Consider the following 25815-nt stretch of genomic DNA (forward strand, 5'->3'; position numbering starts at 1 on the left):
TCCTCATCAGACTGATAGGTGTTCTTTTCTCAAGAAAATCCTGCTTAATTCTGTTACACTGTTTGACTCCCATATTTTTGCACTGTTTTATTGCTAGTTATTTTCCATTGCTTCCTCCCTGCGAGGAGAACCTTATTCCTTTTATTAAACCCCTCAACTGTTGGTCTGTCAGTTCTGTGGTGACATACTCCGTACCTGTGTAATAGAGTGCAGGGTTGAGTATGTCACCACGGAACAGACAAACCAACTGTTGAAAGGGATTTATTAACAGGGGTAAAATTCTCCTCGCAGGGAGTAGACAGGGAGTTAATAGAGACAAATCAAACAGTAAACAGTTAAGCGGAATCAAAAGGGTTAACGAGTGTTCTTGTAACTTATCAGTCCAGGGAGGTCCTGACTGGAGGGTCCTTTTTCCAACGTGGGTACAGTCACCAGCAGGGCTTGAGATCCTGAAGTCTCTTCTCTGTCTCCTGGAAACTCCGGGGTTAAGCCTCTGCAGCCTGTTCTCCCTGTGCAGCTGGAAGCAGGAAGTCACACAGCCACTCTGCTGCGAGTTTCTGGTTATTAGGTTGACAGTCTCTCTCTCTCTGCAGCACGAACACAGACACACATAGCAGTTTCCTTAGTCACACTCAGGGGTCCTGGCTTGTCAGTGCGGTCACCGGAGCTGCGCGCTCAAGTCACTATAAGGGGATACGTCGTCTCTGATTATGGAGGCTTCCAAGTCCCCACTCTCACTCCAGCCTTAGTGCCCTCACGGGGAGCACTCTGTCATGGGGAGCGCGGCGCTGCAGCCTGCTTTCTCTCTGTCTAGCGCGCTCTGCTCTCCCTCACTTTTCTGACCACACCCCCGTCTCTTCCTCCCTGCCCCAGCCGTCACATGGTCCCTTCTTTCCAGGGCAGAAAGTCTTCCCCCCGACAACCCAGCTGTCTGACTAAGTGGTTCCAGGTAAGGAGCAGGGAAAGCAACCTCCTTACACCTGCATACTATTACATAGACCAGAAAGAAAGGCAGCATTGAGGAGAAGATGATGAGGGGGATGATGAGGTCCTAAACCCCACAAGAAGCTGAGGCTTAGGTCATATCACCTATTTCTGTAATACTGCTTTTTTTTACTGTTCATTATTTGGCCGCTCTCTCATACATAATCGTGTGTTTTTGTTGTTTGTTTTTACTACACATTAGGGCATGGGTATATTAGGGTTAATAGGAATACCGACAACAAGTAGGGGTGCCTTACCATAGAAACTAAGGGTGCCAACCTCCTCTGAAAGGTAAGGCATCCACTAGGGAATTTTAGGGCTTGTTAGCCCACACATTTTGTGACTTATTTGTGCTCCCCCTTGGGATTTTTTGTTCCCCTAGAGCCCTAGTTTTTTCACCATTTTCATATATTTATACAGTATATTTGTTTTTCTCATCAAGCCTTGAGAGAAAGATGAGATACTCCCCCCTAGCCACGCACAAGCCATGGTCCTGATTGATAGCATTTCCAAATTACTTGCCTTTGAAAAGCTACTGATCCAGCTGGCTAAGACTGACAGTTTGAAAAAATGCATTATGTTGTTCCTAGCTGCCACTACTTTTCTAGGGCAGACCATCCCTGCCCTGCACAAACATTTTGCTCACAAAATCAGGTTTTAACTGCGCAATGCAATCAGTGGCAAGGTTCACATAACTAGAGATGAGAGAACTTGTTAAAAAAAAAGGTTCGCTAGTCACAAATTCGGCTCAAACGTAGCATATTCTGATTCGTGTCCAGTTTCCCAAGCATTTTTTCTCAAAGTTGTCAAAATTCGGTCACAGATAGGTGAATGATTGCATATCCACTAATTCTTTTGTTTTGTCTAGGATAGTGGTACTGTATGACGAGCGGGGGGATGTGTTTTATGAGGGGAGTGGGTATGTCTAGGTCATAGGAGCTGCAGTGTCATTTTTCATTTTTTTTTACTTTCTGTAATAACTTAACTCCATTCCCACCTTGGACGTATCCATATGTCACTGTGATCTGGGTCTTATTGACCTGGGACGTATGGATACGTCCGTTGATTTTGCGTGCACATGGGCTGTGAGCACACGCTCGCCGCCGGGTGTCAGCTAATTCGGACAGAATATTTTAAATAATTGTAAAAATATAAAATAAAATAAAAAAATTATAAAAAAATACAAAGATATTGTAAACATAAATAAATATTTGTATGATTTTTTGTTTTATAAACAATAAAAGTGCATATATTTGGCATCGCCATGTCCAGAACGATCCAACCTATAAAACTGTGCCACTAGTTAACCCCTTAAGTGAACACCATAAAAACTAAAAAAAAAAAACAAGGCAAAAAGCAATGCTTTATCATCATACTGCCAAACAAAAAGTGGAATAAAACACGATCAAAAAGATGGATATAAATATACATGGTACAGCTGAAAACATCATCTTGTCCAACAAAAAACAAGCCACGATATAGCTCTATCAGCGGAAAATAAAAAAAGTTAAAGCTCTCAGAATTAAGCGATGAAGAAATAATTATTTTTTCAATAAAAGTTTTTATTGTGTAAAAGCGCCAAAACATAAAAAAGATGTAGCTGTGGTATCGCTGTAATCGTACTGACCCGAACAATAAAACTGCCTTATCAATTTTACCATATGCGGAATGACATTTAAAAAATCCTGAATTGCTGGTTTTTGTTCATTTTGCCTCCCAAAAATCAGAATAGAAAGTGATCAAAAAATGTCATGTGTCTGAAAATGATACCAATAAAAACGTCAACTGGTCCTGCAAAAAACAAGCCCTCACATGACTTTGTAGGCCAAAATATAGAAAATTATAGCTCTGAAAATATGGTGATGCAAAAACTATTTTTTGCAATAAAAAGTGTCTTTGAGGCCGGTTTCACACGTCAGTGGCTCCGGTACGTGAGGTGACAGTTTCCTCACATACCGGAGACACTGAATCACGTAGACACATTGAAATCTGTGTCTCTGCACATGTCAGCGTGCTTTCGCGGACCGTGTGTCCGTGTGAAGTCAGTGTCACGTTTGCAGTGTACCGGGGGTTAATGTGCCGGGGGCGGTCTGTGACCACTCCTGGCACATAGTGTCAGCTGACACCCAGCCGCGATCGGCCGCGCTCCCCCCGTGAGCGCGGCCGATCGCATATGACGTACTATCCCGTCGGTGATCATACGGGCCCACCCCACCTCGACGGGATAGTATGTCTAATGTTAGAAAGGGGTTAACTTGAGATTCCTTATATTGAGGAAGATGGAGGTGGATCGCCCCCAGAGTAGGGCAATGGGGTAGTCGGCACCGGGTCCTGCGGTTCGGGGGATGTCACGGTGGCTGACCCGGTCCGTGGCCCTCAGGAGTGTCCAGTAAAAGAGTTTATATAGGGGCGAGGTGCAGTAAAGAATGAGGAGACAGGTTTGCAGTCTTTTACCTTGTTTACTGAAGACTTCAGATGGTACCCTCAGCCCGGAACGCCAGATGACAGGGCAGGCAGAGTCCGGTCGGTCTGAAGGCAATTCCAGAGTCCCCTTATCCAGGTGAAAATCAGTAGCCTTCCTTCTAGCGCCTGGGTGTTGTAGTACCTCCCTGCTGAGCTTCTGGGTAAGGTCCTCACAACTCTTGTAGATGTTCTGGATGTTATTTCTTCCTCTCTGTCCCCCAGATGGTATGGATAGGACAAACCCGTATGACTGATGGCCTGAGGCTTGTTTATAGGGACACTAGAGTCGCCCCGACCCCCACAAGTTTCCACTGTGTCTTAGGTGTTTAGTTCGGACAGCTAACTTGGAATTGACTGCCCTGCCAGTTTCTGGAGCAAGGCTTAAAGACAGTTGCTCCCTCGGTGTCCCTGGCTACCGGCTCCTGTGCTTCAGAAAGGAGCAGCTTGTTCCTGGCTGATCTCCCTCTGGTATTTCTCTCTCCTGTGCCCTGCTTTCCTGCACACTCTCTGCAGGATGTTTACCTTTTAGTGTCCTTTCCCAGGAGTTACAGCACGTCATGCAAGCAGAGCTCCTCTGCTTCTGTCTGCCTGACAGGAACTGACCTCTTTTCCCTCCAGATCAGGATGTAGGTAGGGAAGCTCACCCTAAACAGGCTTAGAGCTCCCCCTTCTGGTCTGGAGTGTGAACATGTTGCATGTGTGTAATACCTGAATGTGGTTGTCTTTCTTTGCTTCAGACATGACATCGCTTCTCCCCTGAAAGGATAATGACATCACTGCGACGACCAGGACACTGGGGCGCCGCACTCCCCCCCCTGTTAAATCCAATACCTCGGGACTGGGAAAAGAAGAACAACAATACATGTTAGCAAAAGACATACAATATTTTTGAAATGCCAGAAACAAATTAATTTAACAATGCTTCCCGTTATGGGAGGTGAGGACACTTGAACGTCGCAAAAGTCTTGGTCATGCACGGTTCATGACTCCCAGTTCAGTGAGTGCTAACAACAAGGGTCCCGGGTAAACAAAGGGATCCCTTTTAAAAGTATAATGAAAGTTTTTGAGTAATTCACTGTCCATTACTCCATTGTCCATTTTAAACCTGTAACAAAGATATATATACAGACATTTTCAAGCAAACAGTGGCAACCATTAATATTTCCAAGTTTTGTAGCGAATTGGGGTTTGATTTGTGGTGCTACGTGTAGACCTCCGCAATACAGGGGTTGCTAGTGACCTAACAGGGTCTGCTGTGCTTGCTATCGCTGATGTGGTGCACAGTCTTCTGGCTGCACTTCTAGTGAGTCTAGGTAGCACTGGCATGCTGGAGCTCTCAGGACTGCTTCTTCTAACTGTAGGCATGGCAGATTCGTTGATAGCAGAGGGTGGACTTGCCGATTTGACTGTTGGCATGGCATCCTCCGTTGAATCTGTTGGTGCAGAATCTCTCTTGGCTCAAGATGATCTGGCATCACATTTGGTTCCGGCGGTTTCGGCTGACGAAACGTCAAAACAGGTACCACGATGGCCTGATTTATTTGAGTCCAAGACTTGGGAAAATCTCCAAGAACAGTTTGTATCACCTTCTCCTCTTCTACAGGTGGAGATGTTCTTGGATCTGTTTCTCTATCTCTCAACTTGTCAGGGCATACTTTGAGGTGGTCTCTGGATATGGCTGTCAAAGTTTCTCCTCCATCTTTGCTGATGAGACAGACCTTTGTATTGTCAAAGTTGGATGGCAGGATGGTATATGGTTCTGCTTCCCATTGGTCGTCAAGTTTGTGTAGTCTCCTTTTCCGTTTGAGCACCTGTTCACCTGGTGACAAGGGAATTGCAGGAGCATGCTGGTTGTAGTCCCTTTCTTGTTTTTGTCTGGCTTGGGCTAGACTTCTTTCCATGCATTCCTGTACGTTGCGATACCTTTGTTGTCTTTCTGTATCCCAATCTGCATCTGGCAAGGTATCTTCTGGGGTTAGGACCCCCATGTCTAGATCAACAGGTAATTTGCTGGATCTTCCTCTCATCAGGTATGCTGGGGTACAGTTGGTGGAATTTACTGGGATGTGGTTATACATGTCTACCAAGTCGGGCAACTTTGCTGGCCATAAGTTCCGTTCCTCCACAGGCAAGGTCTTCAGTAAATCGATTACCACTTGGTTCATCTTTTCGCACATCCCGTTGGTTTGTGGGTGATACGGTGTCGTTCTGATCTTTTTACACCCGTATAAATTGCAGAATTCCTGGAACACTTCCGCTTCAAAGGCTGGTCCTTGATCAGTCAGTACCTTTTTTGGGTACCCATGTGCTCTACAGCAGTACTGCTGGAAGGCTTTGGCTGCTGTCCTTGCTGTCAGATCTTTTACAGGCACAACTACCAGAAATCTAGAGTAGTGGTCCACGATGGTTAGGGCGTAGACATAGCCTGACCGGCTGGGTGTTAGCTTCACATGATCTAGCGCGACCAGTTCGAGCGGTCGTTTGGTGATGATGGGCTGTAGAGGAGCCCTTTGGCTGTCACGGTCCTTCCTGCGTAGGCTACATGGGCCACACTCTCGGCACCACTTTTCGATGGCTTTCTTCATGCCAATCCAGTAGAAGCTTCCACGAAGTAGACTCTCAACTTCCTCCATCCGAAGTGTCCTGCTCTATCGTGGTATGCTTCCAGAACCATTGGCGCATCTCGCTTTGAGACTACTATCTGCCATACCAACTCATGGGTGCGGGGGTCGATGCTTCTTCGGCACAGCTTACCATCATAGATAAACAGCTTGCTTCTCCCCTTCCACAGTTGTTGTGTCTCTTGTGGATCATCCGGGCCAGGGTGTGAACCTGCCTGTGTCAGGAGCTCTTTCACCCGACGGACCGCGGGGCCACTGTCCTGGGTCTCTGGCCATCCATGGTGGTGCAGGGGGTTCAGCGTGGCCTCCTGCTTGGCCTTGCGCCTGTCCCTCATATGATGGGAACACTGATCCGCCTTGGGGCGATGGAAAGCTGGTAACTCTATCTCTTCGAGTGTCTCGGACTTTTCTCCCATCTCTGGCAAGTTGGGCATCCGGGACAATTCATCGGCATTCGCATTCTTGTGCCCTGCACGGTATTTGATGGTGAAATCATAATTGGACAACCTGGCCATCCACCGTTGCTCTAAGGCACCAAGTTTTGCTGTGTCCAAGTGCGTCAATGGATTGTTGTCCGTGAAAACGGTGAATCTTGCTGAAGCCAGGTAGTGCTTAAATCTTTATGTTATGGCCCAGACGATGGCGAGGAACTCCAGCTTAAAGGAACTGTAATTTTCGGGGTTCCTCTCGGTAGGACGCAGGTTCCTGCTGGCATAGGCGATGACCCTTTCTTTGCCTTTCTGGACCTGGGACGACACGGCTCCCAGTCTCATGTTGCTGGCATCTGTGTACAGCACAAACGGTTGGTCATATTCAGGGTAGGCCAGTACCTCGTCTCCCATCAGAGCCAACTTCAAACAAGTGAAGGACCTCTCTAATCCATCATCCCAGTCGAATGGGGTCTTCTTACCCTTGGTCTTCTTGGATTGGCCCACTAACAGGTCTTGTAGTGGTGCGGCTTTCTTGGTGAAATCTTTGATGAACCTTCTGTAATAGCCTACCAACCCAAGGAACTGCCAAACTTCATGGAGGTTGCTGAGCTTCGGCCAGTCTCTGATCACAGTGACCATGTCAGGGTTTGGTGCCACTCCTTCGGCACTCACCACATGGCCCAGGTACTGCACTATGGACTTTAATAGATGACATTTGGACGGTTTTACCTTTAGGCCAAAGTTGGACAGAGCTTCGAACACCTCTGCCAGGTGCTTCAGGTGGTCCTCATATGTTTTGGAGAAGATGATGACGTTGTCCAAGTACAGCAGGACGGTTTTGAAATTCTTGTGTCCCAGACAGCACTCCATCATCCTCTGGAAGGTTCCTGGGGCGTTGCACAGTCCAAACGACATGTAGTTAAACTCAGAGACCCATCGGCGTGGTAAAGGCCATCTTTTCCTTGTCCTCCTCCGCTACGGGAACCTGCCAGTACCCACTGGTGAGGTCTAAGGTGGAGAAGTAGTTAGCCGATTTTAAAGCAGCTAATGACTCTTCTATTCTGGGCAGTGGGTATGCATCTTTGTGTGTAGTGCGGTTTATCTGCCTATAATCTACACACATTCTCATTGTGCCATCCTTCTTCTTGACAACCAGGGATTCAAGCTTCAGGAGGCTAATTTGCATATTCCAGGTGCCTTCTGGGAGAAGCGAAGTCTCCCTAAGCTAGAAGATCGTTGGGTACAGCCGGGACCAGCTGCTTCGAAAGCATCACCAAACCAGGGATTCAAGCTTCAGGAGGCTAATTTGCATATTCCAGGTGCCTTCTGGGAGAAGCGAAGTCTCCCTAAGCTAGAAGATCGTTGGGTACAGCCGGGACCAGCTGCTTCAAAAGCATCACCAAACCAGGGATTCAAGCTTCAGGAGGCTAATTTGCATATTCCAGGTGCCTTCTGGGAGAAGCGAAGTCTCCCTAAGCTAGAAGATCGTTGGGTACAGCCGGGACCAGCTGCTTCGAAAGCATCACCAAACCAGGGATTCAAGCTTCAGGAGGCTAATTTGCATATTCCAGGTGCCTTCTGGGAGAAGCGAAGTCTCCCTAAGCTAGAAGATCGTTGGGTACAGCCGGGACCAGCTGCTTCGAAAGCATCACCAAACCAGGGATTCAAGCTTCAGGAGGCTAATTTGCATATTCCAGGTGCCTTCTGGGAGAAGCGAAGTCTCCCTAAGCTAGAAGATCGTTGGGTACAGCCGGGACCAGCTGCTTCGAAAGCATCACCAAACCAGGGATTCAAGCTTCAGGAGGCTAATTTGCATATTCCAGGTGCCTTCTGGGAGAAGCGAAGTCTCCCTAAGCTAGAAGATCGTTGGGTACAGCCGGGACCAGCTGCTTCGAAAGCATCACCAAACTGCGCGCCGTAATTTTTGCCTGTAGGACATTATTGCAAGAGAGCTTGGCTGAGTAGATTACACAAGAAGGAAAACACACAGCAAGTCAGCAGGATCTAGGAGCAACATGGCAGATGTGACAACCTACATGGTGAGCTGCAGCATGTGCTACATGTTCACAGATCGACCAGAAGAAGAATCCAATTTCACCTGTCAGAAGTGTAGACTAGTGGCCCTTTTAGAAGAAAAGGTGCGGGGTCTGGAAGAAAGAATAGCAACTTTGAAACTCATCAAAGAGAATGAAGACTTTCTAGACAGAACAGAAGCATCTCTACTGGTCACAGAAGGTGCAAAAAGTGTCAGAGAACCTCCAAAAGCAGATGAGTGGAAGCATGTGACCAAAAGAAGCAAGAAGACCATGGAGAAATCACCAACCACACAACTGAAGAACCGATATCAAATCTTTGTAGAGGATGAAGATGGCACACCTAAGAATGAAGCAATACCAGCAAGCAAAAAAGAAAAGGGCACACAGCAACAAGTGACCGCAAAAAGTACAGCCAAGAAGCAACGAAGAGTGGTGGTGGTGGGAGACTCACTACTGAGAGGCACCGAAGCAGCCATCTGCAGACCGGACATAACTGCAAGAGAAGTATGCTGCCTTCCAGGTGCGATGATCAAGGATGTGACCGATAGGATACCAAAGCTCTTCAGCTCCAAGGACGTCCACCCATTTCTTCTGATACATGTTGGCACCATTGACACGGCAAGGAAGGACCTACCGACAATCTGCAAGGACTTTGAAGAGTTGGGGAAGAAAGTAAAGGAACTGGATGCACAGGTAGTTTTTTCTTCTATCCTTCCAGTAGACGGGCATGGCACCAGGAGATGGAACAGGATCCTTGATGCAAACAACTGGCTAAGACGATGGTGCAGACAACAAGGATTTGGATTCCTGGACCACGGTGTGAATTACTGGTATGATGGACTCCTCGCCAGAGACGGACTACACCTCAACAAACCTGGGAAACACACATTCGCCAGAAGACTCGCTACACTCATCAGGAGGGCGTTAAACTAGAAGAAGAGGGGACGGGAAGAAAAACATTAGACTCGAACAAAGACGACCCAGGAAAACATACTCAGAAGGGAGGTAAGAACATTTCTAAAACAATCCACAGTGAGGAGATTGGAACAAAACAAAATCCTCTAAACTGCATGCTCGCAAACGCCAGAAGCCTGACAAACAAGATGGAAGAACTAGAAGCAGAAATGTCTACAGGTAACTTTGACATAGTGGGAATAACCGAGACATGGTTAGATGAAAGCTATGACTGGGCAGTTAACTTACAGGGTTACAGTCTGTTTAGAAATGATCGTAAAAATCGGAGAGGAGGAGGGGTTTGTCTCTATGTAAAGTCTTGTCTAAAGTCCACTTTAAGGGAGGATATTAGCGAAGGAAATGAGGATGTCGAGTCCATATGGGTTGAAATTCATGGAGGGAAAAATGGTAACAAAATTCTCATTGGGGTCTGTTACAAACCCCCAAATATAACAGAAAGCATGGAAAGTCTACTTCTAAAGCAGATAGATGAAGCTGCAACCCATAATGAGGTCCTGGTTATGGGGGACTTTAACTACCCGGATATTAACTGGGAAACAGAAACCTGTGAAACCCATAAAGGCAACAGGTTTCTGCTAATAACCAAGAAAAATTATCTTTCACAATTGGTGCAGAATCCAACCAGAGGAGCAGCACTTTTAGACCTAATACTATCTAATAGACCTGACAGAATAACAAATCTGCAGGTGGTTGGGCATTTAGGAAATAGCGACCACAATATTGTGCAGTTTCACCTGTCTTTCACTAGGGGGACTTGTCAGGGAGTCACAAAAACATTGAACTTTAGGAAGGCAAAGTTTGAACAGCTTAGAGATGCCCTTAATCTGGTAGACTGGGACAATATCCTCAGAAATGAGAATACAGATAATAAATGGGAAATGTTTAAGAACATCCTAAATAGGCAGTGTAAGCGGTTTATACCTTGTGGGAATAAAAGGACTAGAAATAGGAAAAACCCAATGTGGCTAAACAAAGAAGTAAGACAGGCAATTAACAGTAAAAAGAAAGCATTTGCACTACTAAAGCAGGATGGCACCATTGAAGCTCTAAAAAACTATAGGGAGAAAAATACTTTATCTAAAAAACTAATTAAAGCTGCCAAAAAGGAAACAGAGAAGCACATTGCTAAGGAGAGTAAAACTAATCCCAAACTGTTCTTCAACTATATCAATAGTAAAAGAATAAAAACTGAAAATGTAGGCCCCTTAAAAAATAGTGAGGAAAGAATGGTTGTAGATGACGAGGAAAAAGCTAACATATTAAACACCTTCTTCTCCACGGTATTCACGGTGGAAAATGAAATGCTAGGTGAAATCCCAAGAAACAATGAAAACCCTATATTAAGGGTCACCAATCTAACCCAAGAAGAGGTGCGAAACCGGCTAAATAAGATTAAAATAGATAAATCTCCGGGTCCGGATGGCATACACCCACGAGTACTAAGAGAACTAAGTAATGTAATAGATAAACCATTATTTCTTATTTTTAGTGACTCTATAGCGACAGGGTCTGTTCCGCAGGACTGGCGCATAGCAAATGTGGTGCCAATATTCAAAAAGGGCTCTAAAAGTGAACCTGGAAATTATAGGCCAGTAAGTCTAACCTCTATTGTTGGTAAAATATTTGAAGGGTTTCTGAGGGATGTTATTCTGGATTATCTCAATGAGAATAACTGTTTAACTCCATATCAGCATGGGTTTATGAGAAATCGCTCCTGTCAAACCAATCTAATCAGTTTTTATGAAGAGGTAAGCTATAGGCTGGACCACGGTGAGTCATTGGACGTGGTATATCTCGATTTTTCCAAAGCGTTTGATACCGTGCCGCACAAGAGGTTGGTACACAAAATGAGAATGCTTGGTCTGGGGGAAAATGTGTGTAAATGGGTTAGTAACTGGCTTAGTGATAGAAAGCAGAGGGTGGTTATAAATGGTATAGTCTCTAACTGGGTCGCTGTGACCAGTGGGGTACCGCAGGGGTCAGTATTGGGACCTGTTCTCTTCAACATATTCATTAATGATCTGGTAGAAGGTTTACACAGTAAAATATCGATATTTGCAGATGATACAAAACTATGTAAAGCAGTTAATACAAGAGAAGATAGTATTCTGCTACAGATGGATCTGGATAAGTTGGAAACTTGGGCTGAAAGGTGGCAGATGAGGTTTAACAATGATAAATGTAAGGTTATACACATGGGAAGAGGGAATCAATATCACCATTACACACTGAACGGGAAACCACTGGGTAAATCTGACAGGGAGAAGGACTTGGGGATCCTAGTTAATGATAAACTTACCTGGAGCAGCCAGTGCCAGGCAGCAGCTGCCAAGGCAAACAGGATCATGGGGTGCATTAAAAGAGGTCTGGATACACATGATGAGAGCATTATACTGCCTCTGTACAAATCCCTAGTTAGACCGCACATGGAGTACTGTGTCCAGTTTTGGGCACCGGTGCTCAGGAAGGATATAATGGAACTAGAGAGAGTACAAAGGAGGGCAACAAAATTAATAAAGGGGATGGGAGAACTACAATACCCAGATAGATTAGCGAAATTAGGATTATTTAGTCTAGAAAAAAGACGACTGAGGGGCGATCTAATAACCATGTATAAGTATATAAGGGGACAATACAAATATCTCGCTGAGGATCTGTTTATACCAAGGAAGGTGACGGGCACAAGGGGGCATTCTTTGCGTCTGGAGGAGAGAAGGTTTTTCCACCAACATAGAAGAGGATTCTTTACTGTTAGGGCAGTGAGAATCTGGAATTGCTTGCCTGAGGAGGTGGTGATGGCGAACTCAGTCGAGGGGTTCAAGAGAGGCCTGGATGTCTTCCTGGAGCAGAACAATATTGTATCATACAATTATTAGGTTCTGTAGAAGGACGTAGATCTGGGTATTTATTATGATGGAATATAGGCTGAACTGGATGGACAAATGTCTTTTTTCGGCCTTACTAACTATGTTGCTATGTTACTATGACAAGGACTAATGGGGCTGCCCAGGGGCTACAACTGTCTCCTTCATTTCTCGTAACATGTCCTTGGCACACTGATAATGGGCTGGAGGTACAGGACGGTATCTTTCTTTGATGGGCGGATGACTTCCTGTGGGGATATGATGTTGAATCCCTTTTACCTGCCCAAAATCTAAGGGGTGCTTGCTAAATACCCGCTCATACTCACGGACTACCCTGTAAGCCCCTTGTTTTTGGTGTGATGGGGTAGAGTCATTGCCCACGTGCAATTTCTGTCACCAGTCCTCCATTTGTCCTGCAGAGCCATTGTCCTTCGCTTGATTGGACGGGACCAAGGGTTCTGTTGTCTGTATCACATTATTATCAACAGTAAATAGTTTGGCAAGTGTGGCATATCTCGTTAGGTGGACCTCTTCCTCTCCACAGTTAAGGACACGTACTGGCACCCTCCCCTTGCGGACTTCAACCACCCCTCTGGCTGTGAGGAGGGTGGGCCTACTATCTGAATACACAGGTTCTACCAGGGCTTGATAGTCTTTACCTCTGAGTCCTATTGCTGCCCGACACCATATTAACATTTTGCTCCTGGGGGTATTGTAATGGGGATTGAATCACTCATGGTGACACGGCCAATTTCTCCACCAGTCAGTTCTATCTGCTGTCTCTGCAACAGAGCTCGGATCTCTTTCTGCAGGGCACGTTGTTTACTGTAACCAGCTGTGTCTGCCACCTGCTGCAACAAGACAATAACCTCTGCAAGACAATTTTCTATGACATTAGTATTAGTAATGGTCATCATGGGGTTACATTCACGTCGGTTAATATCAACAATCACAATTCCTTGGGCCTTCAATTCTACACGCCCCACTTTGATGGTGACCTCTGTTGTGAATTCTGTGGCAGAGCTCCCTCCTGTGGTCACAAGTGGTACTTCGGCTGGTTCTCTCTGTGAGCTTCCGTTGGTGGAGGAAAGTGGTATTGCGGCTTCTGAGTTTCCTTCCTCAGGTGATGTGGTGAGGTCGTTAGGTGCTTCTCTATTTAACTCCACCTAGTGCTTTGATCCTGGCCTCCAGTCAATGTTCTAGTATTGGACCTGTTTCCACCTGGATCGTTCCTGTGGCTTGCTGCTCTGCATAGCTAAGTTCCTCTTTGCTATTTGTTTGCTGTTTTTTTTCTTTCCAGCTTGTCAATTTGTTTTTTCTTGCTTGCTGGAAGCTCTGGGACGCAGAGGGTGTACCTCTGTGCCGTTAGTTCGGTACGGAGGGTCTTTTTGCCCCCTTTGCGTGGTTTTTGTAGGGTTTTGTGTTGACCGCAAAGTTACCTTTCCTATCCTCGCTCTGTTCAGAAAGTTGGGCCTCACTTTGCTAAATCTATTTCATCTCTACGTTTGTCTTTTCATCTTTACTCACAGTCATTATATGTGGGGGCTGCCTTTTCCTTTGGGGTATTTCTCTGAGGCAAGGTAGGCTTATTTTCTATCTTCAGGCTAGCTAGTTTCTCAGGCCGTGCCGAGTTGCATAGGCAGCGTTAGTCGCAATCCACGGCTGCCTCTAGTGTGGTTGGTGAGGATCAGGGATTGTGGTCAACAGAGTTCCCACGTCTCAGAGCTCGTTCTTGTTTTTTGGGTTATTGTCAGGTCACTGTATGTGCGCTGACCTCTATGTCCATTGTGGTTCTGAATTACCTTTCATAACAGTACTGGAGGCCAATGTACTAATGATTCTCAATAGAGGGAAAAAAAGAAGTTCTGAGACCATTTCTTTTTCTTTGCACTGTGTTTTGCCTTTTTTTTCCCCTAGACATTTGGGTGGTTCAGGACACAGGTGTAGCAATGGACATTAAAGGTCTGTCTTCATCTGTGGATCAGCTCACGGCAAGAGTACAAAGTATTCAAGACTTTGTGGTTCAGAATTCTATGTTAGAACCGAGAATCCCTGTTCCTGATTTGTTTTTTGGAGATAGAACTAAATTTCTGAGTTTCAAAAATAATTGTAAACTATTTCTGGCTTTGAAACCTCGCTCCTCTGGTGACCCAGTTCAACAAGTTAGGATCGTTATTTCTTTTTTGCGTGGCGATCCTCAGGACTGGGCATTTTCCCTTGCGCCAGGGGATCCTGCATTAAGTAATATCGATGCATTTTTCCTGGCGCTCGGATTGCTGTACGATGAGCCTAATTCTGTGGATCAGGCAGAGAAGAATTTGCTGGCTCTGTGTCAGGGTCAGGATGAAATAGAGGTATATTGTCAGAAATTTAGAAAGTGGTCCGTACTTACTCAGTGGAATGAAGGTGCGCTCGCAGCTATTTTCAGAAAAGGTCTCTCTGAAGCCCTTAAGGATGTTATGGTGGCATTTCCTATGCCTGCTGGTCTGAATGAGTCTATGTCTTTGGCCATTCAGATCGGTCGACGCTTGCGCGAGCGTAAATCTGTGCACCATTTGGCGGTATTACCTGAGCTTAAACCTGAGCCTATGCAGTGCGATAGGACTTTGACCAGAGTTGAACGGCAAGAACACAGATGTCTGAATGGGCTGTGTTTCTACTGTGGTGATTCCACTCATGCTATCTCTGATTGTCCTAAGCGCACTAAGCGGTTCGCTAGGTCTGCCACCATTGGTATGGTACAGTCAAAATTTCTTCTGTCTGTTACCTTGATCTGCTCTTTGTCATCGTATTCTGTCATGGCATTTGTGGATTCAGGCGCTGCCCTGAATTTGATGGACTTGGAGTATGCTAGGCGATGTGGGTTTTTCTTGGAGCCCTTGCAGTGTCCTATTCCATTGAGAGGAATTGATGCTACGCCTTTGGCCAAGAATAAGCCTCAGTACTGGACCCAGCTGACCATGTGCATGGCTCCTGCACATCAGGAGGTTATTCGCTTTCTGGTGTTGCATAATCTGCATGATGTGGTCGTGTTGGGGTTGCCATGGCTACAAGTCCATAATCCAGTTTTAGATTGTAAATCCATGTCTGTGTCCAGCTGGGGTTGTCAGGGGGTACATGGTGATGTCCCATTTCTGACTATTTCGTCATCCACCCCTTGTGAGGTTCCTGAGTTCTTGTCTGATTACCGGGATTTATTTGATGAGCCCAAGTCCGATACCCTACCTCCGCATAGGGATTGTGATTGTGCTATCGATTTGATTCCTGGTAGTAAATTCCCTAAAGGTCGACTGTTTAATTTATCTGTGCCTGAGCACGCCGCTATGCGGAGTTATGTGAAGGAGTCTTTGGAGAAGGGGCATATTCGCCCGTCATCGTCGCCATTGGGAGCAGGGTTCTTTTTTGTAGCCAAGAAGGATGGTTCACTGAGACCTTGTATAGATTACCGCCTTTTAAATAAGATCACGGTTAAATTTCAGTACCCCTTGCCATTGTTATCTGATTTGTTTGCTCGGATTAAGGGGGCTAGTTGGTTCACTAAGATAGATCTTCGTGGTGCGTATAATCTTGTGCGTATTAAGCGAGGCGATGAATGGAAAACTGCATTTAATACGCCCGAGGGCCATTTTGAGTATCTAGTAATGCCATTCGGACTAGCCAATGCTCCATCAGTGTTTCAGTCCTTTATGCATGACATCTTCCGATAGTACCTGGATAAATTCCTGATTGTGTACTTAGATGACATTTTGATCTTCTCGGATGATTGGGAGTCTCATGTGAAGCAGGTCAGAACGGTGTTTCAGGTCCTGCGTGCTAATTCTTTGTTTGTGAAGGGATCAAAGTGTCTCTTTGGTGTTCAGAAGGTTTCATTTTTGGGGTTCATCTTTTCCCCTTCTACTATCGAGATGGATCCTGTTAAGGTCCAAGCCATCCATAATTGGACTCAGCCGACATCTCTGAAAAGTCTGCAAAAGTTCCTGGGCTTTGCTAATTTTTATCGTCGCTTCATCTGCAATTTTTCTAGTATTGCTAAACCATTGACCGATTTCACCAAGAAGGGTGCTGATTTGGTCAATTGGTCTTCTGCTGCGGTGGAAGCTTTTCAAGAGTTGAAGCGTCGTTTTTCTTCTGCCCCTGTGTTGTGTCAACCAGATGTTTCGCTTCCGTTCCAGGTCGAGGTTGATGCTTCTGAGATTGGAGCAGGGGCTGTTTTGTTGCAGAGAAGTTCTGATTGCTCGGTGATGAAACCATGCGTCTTCTTTTCCAGGAAGTTTTCGCCTGCTGAGCGTAATTATGATGTGGGCAATCGAGAGTTGCTGGCCATGAAGTGGGCATTCGAGGAATGGCGTCATTGGCTTGAAGGAGCTAAGCATCGCGTGGTGGTCTTGACTGATCATAAGAACTTGACTTATCTCGAGTCCGCCAAGCGGTTGAACCCTAGACAAGCTCGTTGGTCGTTGTTTTTTGCCCGTTTTGACTTTGTGATTTCATACCTTCTGGGCTCTAAAAATGTGAAGGCGGATGCTCTGTCTAGGAGTTTTGTGCCCGACTCTCCGGGTGTATCTAAGCCGGCGGGTATCCTCAAAGAGGGAGTAATTGTGTCTGCCATCTCCCCTGATTTGCGGCGGGTGCTGCAAACATTTCAGGCTAATAAACCTGATCGTTGCCCAGCGGAGAAACTGTTTGTCCCTGATAGGTGGACGAATAAAGTTATCTCTGAGGTTCATTGTTCGGTGTTGGCTGGTCATCCTGGAATCTTTGGTACCAGAGAGTTAGTGGCTAGATCCTTCTGGTGGCCATCTCTGTCGCGGGATGTGCGTACTTTTGTGCAGTCCTGTGGGATTTGTGCTCGGGCTAAGCCCTGCTGTTCTCGTGCCAGTGGGTTGCTTTTGCCCTTGCCGGTCCCGAAGAGGCCTTGGACACATATCTCTATGGATTTTATTTCAGATCTTCCCATCTCTCAAAAGATGTCAGTCATTTGGGTGGTCTGTGATCGCTTCTCTAAGATGGTCCATTTGGTACCCTTGTCTAAATTGCCTTCCTCCTCTGATTTGGTGCCATTGTTTTTCCAGCATGTGGTTCGTTTACATGGCATTCCAGAGAATATCGTTTCTGACAGAGGTTCCCAGTTTGTTTCGAGGTTTTGGCGAGCCTTTTGTGGTAGGATGGGCATTGACTTGTCTTTTTCCTCGGCTTTCCATCCTCAGACTAATGGCCAGACCGAACGAACCAATCAGACCTTGGAAACATATCTGAGATGCTTTGTTTCTGCTGATCAGGATGACTGGGTGTCCTTTTTGCCTTTGGCTGAGTTCGCCCTTAATAATCGGGCCAGCTCGGCTACCTTAGTTTCACCGTTTTTCTGCAACTCTGGGTTCCATCCTCGTTTCTCTTCAGGGCAGGTTGAGTCTTCGGACTGTCCTGGTGTGGATACTGTGGTGGACAGGTTGCAGCAGATTTGGACTCATGTAGTGGACAATTTGACTTTGTCCCAGGAGAAGGCTCAACGTTTCGCTAATCGCAGACGCTGTGTGGGTCCCCGACTTCGGGTTGGGGACTTGGTTTGGTTATCTTCTCGTCATATTCCTATGAAGGTTTCCTCTCCTAAGTTTAAACCTCGTTTTATTGGTCCGTATAGGATTTCTGAGGTTCTTAATCCTGTGTCTTTTCGTCTGACCCTTCCAGATTCATTTTCCATACATAATGTATTCCATAGGTCATTGTTGCGGAGATACGTGGCACCTATGGTTCCATCTGTTGACCCTCCTGCCCCGGTTTTGGTAGAGGGGGAGTTGGAGTATATTGTGGAGAAGATTTTGGATTCTCGTGTTTCAAGGCGGAAACTCCAGTATCTGGCTAAGTGGAAGGGTTATGCTCAGGAAGATAATTCCTGGGTCTTTGCCTCTGATGTCCATGCTCCCGATCTTGTTCGTGCCTTTCATATGGCTCATCCTGGTCGTCCTGGGAGCTCTGGTGAGGGTTCGGTGACCCCTCCTCAAGGGGGGGGTACTGTTGTGAATTCTGTGGCAGAGCTCCCTCCTGTGGTCACAAGTGGTACTTCGGCTGGTTCTCTCTGTGAGCTTCCGCTGGTGGAGGAAAGTGGTATTGCGGCTTCTGAGTTTCCTTCCTCAGGTGATGTGGTGAGGTCGTTAGGTGCTTCTCTATTTAACTCCACCTAGTGCTTTGATCCTGGCCTCCAGTCAATGTTCTAGTATTGGACCTGTTTCCTCTTGGATCGTTCCTGTGGCTTGCTGCTCTGCATAGCTAAGTTCCTCTTTGCTATTTGTTTGCTGTTTTTTTCTGTCCAGCTTGTCAATTTGTTTTTTCTTGCTTGCTGGAAGCTCTGGGACGCAGAGGGTGTACCTCCGTGCCGTTAGTTCGGTACGGAGGGTCTTTTTGCCCCCTTTGCGTGGTTTTTGTAGGGTTTTGTGTTGACCGCAAAGTTACCTTTCCTATCCTCGCTCTGTTCAGAAAGTTGGGCCTCACTTTGCTAAATCTATTTCATCTCTACGTTTGTCTTTTCATCTTTACTCACAGTCATTATATGTGGGGGCTGCCTTTTCCTTTGGGGTATTTCTCTGAGGCAAGGTAGGCTTATTTTCTATCTTCAGGCTAGCTAGTTTCTCAGGCCGTGCCGAGTTGCATAGGCAGCGTTAGGCGCAATCCACGGCTGCCTCTAGTGTGGTTGGTGAGGATCAGGGATTGTGGTCAACAGAGTTCCCACGTCTCAGAGCTCGTTCTTGTTTTTTGGGTTATTGTCAGGTCACTGTATGTGCACTGACCTCTATGTCCATTGTGGTTCTGAATTACCTTTCATAACAGACCTGTTTGTACCTCACTTGTGGCAATGGCTGACCGTTACTGGCTACTATGGTGAAATCATCATCAGGGCCTCGAGTAATGTCGGTGTCCTCCCAATAACATTTATAAAGGATGTAAGGCATAGTTGTCACCTGAGAACCGGTGTCCAACAGAGCGTTTATGGGGATACCGTCGATCACAATGGGGAGAACAGGTCTGTCATGATCCCAAAGGCAGGGGATCACAAAAGGACAAGCTCAAAAACAAAACAAGCTCTAGGGTGATGGAAACTGAGCTGACCGCGCTCCTGAACCTAACCACACAACTAACAGTAGCCGGGGAACGTGCCTACGATAATTCTAGACGTCTCGCTCCAGCCGAAGGACTAACTTCCCCTATAAGAAGAAACACAGACCTCACTTGCCTCCAGAGATACACCCCACAGAAATTGCAGCCCCCCACATGTAATAACGGTGAAATGAGAGGAAATCACAAACGTAGAGATGAAAACAGAATCAGCAAAAATGAGGCCCGCTAAAGCTAGATAGCAGAGGATACAAAAGTGAACTGCGCGGTCAGCGAAAAACCCTTCAAAAAACCATCCTGAAATTACTTGAACTCATGTGCCAACTCATGGAACATGAGGAGTAATTTCAGCCCACTAGAGCAACCAGCAGAAAAGAATCACATAACTGCAAGCTGGATTAAGACAAAATGAAAACAAAACATAGAACCGGAAAATCAAAACTTAGCTTGTCCAGAAGATCACAGACGCAGGGAGCAGAGGTAAACAGACACGCTGATTACATTGATAGCCGGCGAGGAAATGACAAAAAAGCCAGGTTAAATAGGAAACACCCATAACCTGATGGAACAGGTGGACACCAGAGACTGCAGAGAACACAAGTCACCCAGTACCATCAGTAACCACCAGAGGGAGCCCAAAAACAGAACTCACAACAGTACCCCCCCTTGAGGAGGGGTCACCGAACCCTCACGAGAACCACCAGGGCGACCAGGATGAGCCCTATGAAAAGCACGGACCAAATCGGCAGCATGAACATCAGAGGCAATCACCCAAGAATTATCCTCCTGACCATAACCCTTCCACTTGACCAAATACTGGAGTTTCCATCTGGAAACACGAGAATCCAAGATCTTCTCAACAACATACTCCAATTCACCCTCCACCAGCACCGGATCAGGAGGCTCAAGAGAAGGAACGACAGGTACCTCATACTTCCGCAACAACGACCGATGGAACACATTATGAATAGCAAACGATGCTGGGAGATCCAAACGAAACGACACAGGGTTAAGAATTTCCAAGATCTTATAGGGACCGATGAACCGAGGCTTGAACTTAGGAGAAGAGACCTTCATAGGAACAAAACGAGAAGACAACCACACCAAGTCCCCAACAAGAAGTCGAGGACCCACGCGGCGACGGCGATTAGCAAACTGCTGAGCCTTCTCCTGGGACAACTTCAAATTGTCCACCACATGACTCCAAATCCGATGCAACCTATCCACCACCATGTCCACTCCAGGACAATCAGAAGGCTCAACCTGACCAGAGGAAAAACGAGGATGAAACCCCGAATTACAAAAGAAAGGAGAAACCAAGGTAGCAGAACTAGCCCGATTATTAAGGGCAAACTCGGCAAGCGGCAAAAAGGAAACCCAGTCATCCTGATCAGCAGAAACAAAACACCTTAAATAAGTTTCTAAAGTCTGATTAGTTCGTTCCGTCTGGCCATTCGTCTGGGGATGAAATGCAGACGAAAAGGACAAATCAATGCCCATCTTAGCACAAAACGTACGCCAAAATCTAGACACAAACTGGGATCCCCTGTCAGAAACGATGTTCTCCGGAATGCCATGCAAACGAACCACGTTTTGAAAAAACAGAGAGACCAACTCAGAGGAGGAAGGTAACTTAGCCAAGGGTACCAGATGAACCATCTTAGAGAAACGGTCACACACAACCCAAATGACGGACATTTTTTGAGAGACAGGGAGATCCGAAATAAAGTCCATGGAAATGTGCGTCCAAGGCCTCTTTGGAATAGGAAAAGGAGACAACAATCCACTGGCCCGAGAACAGCAAGGCTTAGCCCGAGCGCAAACTCCAGAAGACTGCACGAAAGAACGCACATCCCTCGACAAGGAAGGCCACCAAAAAGACCTGGCCACCAAGTCTCTAGTACCAAATATTCCAGGATGACCTGCCAACACAGAAGAATGAACCTCGGAGATGACTCTACTGGTCCAATTATCCGGAACAAACAGTCTTTCCGGCGGACAACGATCAGGTTTATCCGCCTGAAACTCCTGCAAAGCACGTCGCAAGTCTGGGGAGACCGCCGACAAAATCACTCCATCCCTAAGGATACCAGTAGGCTCAGAATTTCCAGGGGAGTCAGGCACAAAACTCCTAGACAAAGCATCCGCCTTAACATTCTTTGAACCTGGCAGGTATGAAACCACAAAATTGAAATGAGAGAAAAACAGTGACCAACGAGCCTGTCTAGGATTCAGACGCTTGGCAGACTCAAGGTACATCAGATTTTTGTGATCAGTCAAGACCACCACACGATGTCTAGCACCCTCAAGCCAATGACGCCACTCCTCAAATGCCCATTTCATGGCCAAAAGCTCCCGATTACCAACATCGTAATTTCGTTCAACTGGCGAAAATTTTCTAGATAAGAACGCACATGGCTTCATCACTGAGCCATCGGAACTTCTCTGCGACAAAACCGCCCCCGCTCCGATCTCGGAAGCATCAACCTCAACCTGAAAAGGAAGCGACGTATCTGGCTGACGCAACACAGGAGCAGAAGAAAACCGGCGCTTAAGTTCCTGAAAGGCCTCCACAGCCATAGGAGACCAATCAGTAACATCAGCACCCTTTTTAGTCAAATCCGTCAAAGGCTTAACCACACTAGAAAAATTAGTTATGAAGCGACGATAAAAATTAGCAAAGCCCAAGAACTTCTGTAGACTCTTAAGAGATTTAGGCTGCGTCCAGTCACAAATAGCCTGAACCTTGACGGGATCCATCTCAATAGTGGAAGGGGAAAAAATATACCCCAAAAAAGAAATCTTCTGGACTCCAAAGATACATTTAGAACCCTTTACAAACAAAGAATTGGCCCGCAGGACCTGAAACAACTTCCTGACCTGCTGAACATGAGTCTCCCAGTCATCAGAAAAAACCAAAACATCATCTAAATACACGATAATAAATTTATCCAGATATTCACGGAAAATATCATGCATAAAAGACTGGAAGACAGAAGGAGCATTAGAAAGTCCAAAAGGCATCACCAAATACTCGAAATGGCCCTCAGGCGTATTAAATGCGGTTTTCCACTCATCACCCTGCCTTATCCGCACAAGATTATACGCACCCCTAAGATCAATCTTAGTGAACCATTTAGCCCCCTTAATGCGAGCAAACAAATCAGTCAACAATGGCAAAGGATACTGATATTTGACTGTAATCTTATTCAAAAGACGATAATCTATGCAAGGCCTCAAGGAACCATCTTTCTTAGCCACAAAAAAGAAACCTGCTCCCAAAGGGGATGAAGATGGACGGATATGCCCCTTTTCCAAGGACTCCTTAATATAATTCCGCATAGCAGCATGCTCTGGCACTGACAGATTGAACAAACGACCTTTAGGGAACTTACTGCCAGGAATCAAATCTATAGCACAATCGCAATCCCTGTGAGGAGGAAGCGAACTGAGCTTAGGCTCCTCAAAAAGCTCCCGATAATCAGACAAAAATACCGGAACCTCAGAAGGAGTAGATGAAGCGATAGAAATCGGAGATGCATCATCATGAACCCCCTGACATCCCCAGCTTAACACAGACATTGTTTTCCAGTCCAGGACTGGGTTATGAGTTTGTAACCATGGCAGACCAAGCACTAAGACATCATGTAAATTATACAGTACCAGAAAGCGAATCACCTCCTGATGAGCGGGAGTCATACGCATGGTCACTTGTGTCCAGTACTGTGGTTTATTCATAGCCAAAGGTGTAGAATCAATTCCTTTCAAAGGAATAGGAACTTCCAGAGGTTCTAGACTAAACCCACAGCGTTTGGCGAATGACCAATCCATAAGACTCAGGGCAGCGCCTGAATCCACATAGGCATCGACGGAAATGGATGATAATGAACAAATCAGCGTCACAGACAGAATGAACTTAGACTGTAAAGTACCAATGGCAACAGACTTATCAACCTTTTTTGTGCGTTTAGAGCATGCTGATATAACATGAGCTGAATCACCACAATAAAAACACAATCCATTTTTCCGCCTATAATTTTGCCGTTCACTTCTGGACTGAATTCTATCACATTGCATTATCTCAGGTGCCTGTTCAAAAGACACCGCCAAATGGTGCACAGGTTTGCGCTCCCGTAAACGCCGATCAATCTGAATAGCCATAGTCATGGACTCATTCAGACCTGTAGGCACCGGGAACCCCACCATAACATCTTTAATGGCTTCAGAAAGACCATCTCTGAATTTTGCAGCCAGAGCGCACTCATTCCACTGAGTAAGCACCGACCATTTCCGAAATTTCTGACAATATATTTCTGCTTCATCTTGCCCCTGAGAGAGAGCTAATAAAGCTTTTTCAGCCTGAATCTCAAGGTTAGGTTCCTCATAGAGCAAACCCAATGCCAGAAAAAACGCATCCACATTGAGCAACGCAGGATCCCCTGGTGCCAATGCAAATGCCCAATTCTGAGGATCCCCCCGCAGGAAAGATATAACAGTCTTGACCTGCTGAGCAGGGTCTCCAGAAGAGCGAGATTTCAAGGAAAGAAACAACTTGCAATTATTCCTAAAATTCAAAAAACTAGATCTATCTCCAGAAAAAAACTCTGGGACAGGAATTCTAGGTTCAGAGATAGGCGTATGTACAACAAAATCTTGTATATCTTGAACCTTAGCAGCAAGATTATTCAGGCTAGAAGCCAAACTCTGGACGTCCATGATAAACAGCTGAAGTCAGAGGCATTCAAAGATTAAGAGAAGGAGGAAAAAAAAAAATATCCTCAGACTACTTTTCCTCCTACTTCAGCCAAAACGAAGACCAATTTATATTTTATGGCCGGCTATACTGTCATGATCCCAAAGGCAGGGGATCACAAAAGGACAAGCTCAAAAACAAAACAAGCTCTAGGGTGATGGAAACTGAGCTGACCACGCTCCTGAACCTAACCACACAACTAACAGTAGCCAGTAGCTATACTGTCATGATCCCAAAGGCAGGGGATCACAAAAGGACAAGCTCAAAAACAAAACAAGCTCTAGGGTGATGGAAACTGAGCTGACCACGCTCCTGAACCTAACCACACAACTAACAGTAGCCGGGGAACGTGCCTACGATGATCCTAGACGTCTCGCTCCAGCCGAAGGACTAACTTCCCCTATAAGAAGAAACACAGACCTCACTTGCCTCCAGAGATACACCCCACAGAAATAGCAGCCCCCCACATGTAATAACGGTGAAATGAGAGGAAATCACAAACGTAGAGATGAAAACAGAATCAGCAAAAATGAGGCCCGCTAAAGCTAGATAGCAGAGGATACAAAAGTGAACTGCGCGGTCAGCGAAAAACCCTTCAAAAAACCATCCTGAAATTACTTGAACTCATGTGCCAACTCATGGAACATGAGGAGTAATTTCAGCCCACTAGAGCAACCAGCAGAAAAGAATCACATAACTGCAAGCTGGATTAAGACAAAATGAAAACAAAACATAGAACCGGAGAATCAAAACTTAGCTTGTCCAGAAGATCACAGACGCAGGGAGCAGAGGTAAACAGACACGCTGATTACATTGATAGCCGGCGAGGAAATGACAAAAAAGCCAGGTTAAATAGGAAACACCCATAACCTGATGGAACAGGTGGACACCAGAGACTGCAGAGAACACAAGTCACTCAGTACCATCAGTAACCACCAGAGGGAGCCCAAAAACAGAACTCACAACACAGGTCGTCCTCCAATGTACATGGCTCTCCAATTTTGCGTTCCTGGTCGTCCTACTCCTGGGGGTTGGCCCTCTGCCCCAGGGGTTGCTCGTTTAAATGACAGTACCTTGCAAGGTGGCCCACCTGGTTGCAGCGGAGGCAGATGGGTCGGCCGTCCTGATGAAAGCGATCGTCGTCACTGCCTCTGGTCGGCGGGATCCTCCTCTGTCGTCGCCAGGGAACATCCTCCGGTTTTGAAGCCAGCTGGATCTTCTCCTTGGGGGCCTCCTGTGGGGACTGCACGGTCCTAGCTAAGGCAGCAACGCTCTTGGTCAGCTCCTGCATCTGGAGGTGTAGTCCTGCAGGGGAATCATCTTTCAAGATCTGGGCATCGGCCTCGGCAGAAACTTGAGGATCTGGCGCCACCTCCTGGTGGTACGTGAGGTCTTGACGCCTAGGAAGTACTGCACGGCTGGGCTGTCACTCCTGTAGCACTTGGATGGCCTTGTCTTTAAATTGCGCAAAGGTCAGGTCAGGATTCTGCATGGCCAGGAGGTGCAATTGGGCCTTTTGGTGATTGCACAGGAGCCCCTCGATGAACCGCTCCTTTAAGAGTTTATCCTCATCTTGCATGC

At 46.2% G+C, this 25815-nt stretch overlaps 1 protein-coding gene across 1 annotated transcript in view; it reads left to right on the plus strand.

The window, feature by feature from the left end:
• Positions 1 to 860: 860 nt before the first annotated feature.
• The window catches only part of LOC138675546 (lymphocyte cytosolic protein 2-like), a 456995-nt gene continuing 432040 nt past the window's right edge, over positions 861 to 25815 (plus strand). The window contains exon 1 of the mRNA XM_069763882.1: positions 861 to 949. The gene's annotated coding sequence lies outside the window, so the exon portion shown is untranslated. The remainder of the gene's footprint in view (positions 950 to 25815) is intronic.

The sequence above is a fragment of the Ranitomeya imitator genome, chromosome 4 (assembly GCF_032444005.1).
Source record: "Ranitomeya imitator isolate aRanImi1 chromosome 4, aRanImi1.pri, whole genome shotgun sequence".
Lineage (NCBI taxonomy): Eukaryota > Metazoa > Chordata > Amphibia > Anura > Dendrobatidae > Ranitomeya > Ranitomeya imitator.